The sequence below is a fragment of the Pseudonaja textilis genome, chromosome Z, assembly GCF_049901715.1.
Source record: "Pseudonaja textilis isolate UNSWEBS1 chromosome Z, rPseTex1.2, whole genome shotgun sequence".
NCBI classification, from domain to species: Eukaryota; Metazoa; Chordata; class Lepidosauria; order Squamata; family Elapidae; genus Pseudonaja; species Pseudonaja textilis.
In genome coordinates this window covers 97,146,543-97,150,070 of record NC_142008.1, presented here as the reverse complement: position 1 = coordinate 97,150,070, position 3,528 = coordinate 97,146,543, and positions in this window count along the sequence as shown.

Below are 3,528 nucleotides of genomic sequence, written 5' to 3'. Positions count from 1 at the left end.
CGCCTACCCCACTGAGACGTGACCAATCGCTTTTCAAGGATTATACTGCTTGATCAATCAAAATACACGTTGTTCGTTCAGATGGCCGCCTCCAAATGACTGGCATCCGTTCTTACCAATCTTTCCTGCCTACTGAAACGTCGAAGTTTAGCCAATGTAAAAGAACGCGTTTGACAATGATGGACGTCAATGGAAAGTCCAATCGCTTGGACGGAATCACAAATTGACTTGAATCCTGACCAATTGATCTTCAGGGTGGTGTCACGCTTATAATTGATTGATAGGCAAGGACCTGGGAGAAGAGGAAAAACAAACAGAAAAACAGAGCTCAATAAAAGGGGCGGGATTCTTTCGCAGAGAAGTTTCATTGGTCAAGAAATTACCCGAGAAGCCAGTAGCAAGCACGCACACTCATATACGCCATAAGGAGGAAAAAAATTGTTATTGCTGATGTTTGGATTTAGATAGAGCTGTCCAACCTTGTGCTGCAATTTCTGGATGACCACTGGGGGCAGCAGCGGGCCAGACTTTCCTTTTTTTGTTGTCTTCCTGCTCCAGGTTCTGCAGCCCTCGTTCTAGGATGCTGGATAAGAACCAACATCTGCGCTGTTTAGGGGATCTCTTAGATGGCGGGGTCAGAAAGCGTAGCAGTTAGAGCGCGCCCAGGACCCTTGCGAGGTAACGAGGCTGGAGCTCAGCGTGCAAACCTTTTAACCTGCGAAACCCACATTTGGCCTTGGAACCTCAATTTATTTATTTATTTGTTTATTTGACAAGCAAGTACTAGATAACAGGTATAAGCATAAGCGTGGTTATGAATACATGAAATGGATACTGTCATTTTCTCAGATTCAGAATAATGTCAGCTGGTGCCCCATTCAAAATCCAAGAAAGAAATACTCTTTTAATTAGAGAAAAGATATCTTTTATTGGAAATCAAGTGGTAGCATCAAAAGAATTCTGAATCTGAGAAAATGGGCACGTAAATCACATATACAAAGTAATGGCAATGTCCCCCACCCCCAATAGTTCAAATAGTTCTTCCAATTAAAAGTTGTGAATAACATCATGTGGATATCTCCAGGTGGTGATGAGGCTTCTGTCAGTTGACCTTGGCATAGTTTGATAAAGGTTTGCAGCTGTGCATAGCATAGAAAAGAAAGCTAAGCAAGGAATAGAAACCTAAGCAAGAATGTACTCCCCCTCACCAGTTTATACAGTTCTAGTTTGTAACACCTCCAGCTCACTTCCCATAATTTCCCCCCTCCCCCACCGTTACTTATGATAGCTGAAAGATGCAAAGAAAGGGGAGAAAATCTTGAAGGCTGACAGATACCAATTAAAAAAAATAGGACAAGGCAAAACACATCATTCGACAAACATGCAAAATGTAGAACTAATTGGCAGTGATGCCTTTAATTTGGAGATAGCCATGGGAAACACAATCTAATGAACGCTTAAGTTATTGCCACCTTATCCAATCAGTAAAGGTTATTTGACATTTCAACAGGTTGTCCTAAGCATAACTGGAATAGTACTTAAGCTTATATATTGCTTCACAGTGCATTAAAGCCGTCTCTAAGTGGTATACAGGGACAGCATATTTCCCCCCAGTCTAGGTTCTCAGATTGTAATAGGGAAGTAGAAAATCCCTGTTATTTATATTCTGTATCTGCAACTTGTTCCCTTAATGCAGTGAATAGTTTACAAAATGTAGCAAAGGTACGTGTTAAAAATAATTCCAATTAAAACAATACATAACATTACCACTAAGGCAGTGAGCATTTATCCCATAAAATGAATCCCATAATTGAAAAAGCTACATTGGATGTAGTATTTTTATAGTACTCTGTTTCTCCAACAATATGGCCTCCCCCAATAGGAAGTCCCAGCATGTTTTATAGGCATGAAATGAAATTAAGCCCCTCCCCCCAAATTAAGGCCTATATTAAAACATGCAAAATGGGGGGGAATCATGGGGGGGGCTTGCCGTTAGGAAGTACTTTTGTTGCACACCCGGATATGGTGCTGCCTGCGTTGACCCCAATATGAAGTGCCCCACCAATGCCGAGGTCAACATCCAAGCCATCGCTGCCCGCCCGAAGATGCAAGGGGGGGGAATTAAATCACCCCTGAAAAGACGGCCTAGCCATTTTTTCGGGGCTCAAAAAAAAATAAGACCCGGCCTTATTATATGAGAAACACGGTAGTATGTAGTATGAGCATTTTTAATAATAATTTTAATATTAATATTAAAAATGCTTAATTGATGAGATAAGATGTCAAGACTATTCACAAATAGGTCTTACCATAAGAATACATGTGCAAGAGTTTAAGCATCACAATTTAAATGCCACTGTGACTATGTAGAATAGCTCTGGAGGATAATTTTTCAAAAAGGGGTAATGAGAGACCTTAGTCACCATCCAGCCATATTGCCACATTCTCCTTGGCTCTGATTTCTAGATTGTCTTCAAGGACCATCATATAAAATCTGTATTGGTCTTATACATTTACTTTTATTCTCCATGTAAGAATGTATTTGTTTTATTGGCCACCTATGATTAAAATAATCTACTTGCCATTGATGTCAGTCCTTGTATTATATAAATTGGCTAGCAAAAAATAATTCCATTTTTTTCTTCAATGATATCCCTTTCTCAGAGAATAGCTGGAGAAGTCCAGATATTTTGTTGGTAAGGTTTTTCAAGAAGTAATTTGCCATTATTTCCTCCCTAAAGCTGAAAGTGACTGATCACCCAGCTGGCTTTGTTCTTTGTGCTGAAGACAGAATTGGAACATTGGTTACATGGAATAGATAGGGATGTCAATCTAGTCACTCTAAACATAATTTGTACTCAGGAAAGTTATCATATACCTTCCTAATGAACTCCTGTAACTTCTATACATTAGTACATGTGAGCAATCTCACACATCTTTTGTTCAAAATATCAGCATCTAAATGTATATCCTCAAAGTTCAAAAATAATGATATGGGACTTTTGAAATAAAGGTATTTAAAAAGAAAACCCCAAAATAAAAGCCATGGACATTTCCAAAAGTTATCTTATGCACAACCCTTTTAATGAATGAGGACTATGGAAAAGAAGTCTCAAACCCTATGCATTTTAATGACTTCTGCATTGGAGAATATCCTCTTGGAATATCCTCTCATTTTTAAACTGGACTGCAAGGTAATAATGTAAAATAGCAGCTTGTCTTTGAATTAACTTTGGCTATCAAGAACAGCATTCCTCTTCTTTCCAGCTGTGTTGGACTTCAAATCCCATTATGGTTGAAGTAATTGATTGGTTTGAACACTCTACTTCTAAAATTTAATTGCAACTATAATTGTGGTTGCAGAAACATCATGGACATTGTTCAGCCACTTGGAAGTACAGAAAAGTGCACTAAACTGTAGTTGATGGATTTAAACATATTTAAATCAGTGCTGCTGGTAAGTAACAAAATAGCTAACAAATGTAATCTGTGACATAGTTTATGATTTAGAGCAGTAAAATCTCATTT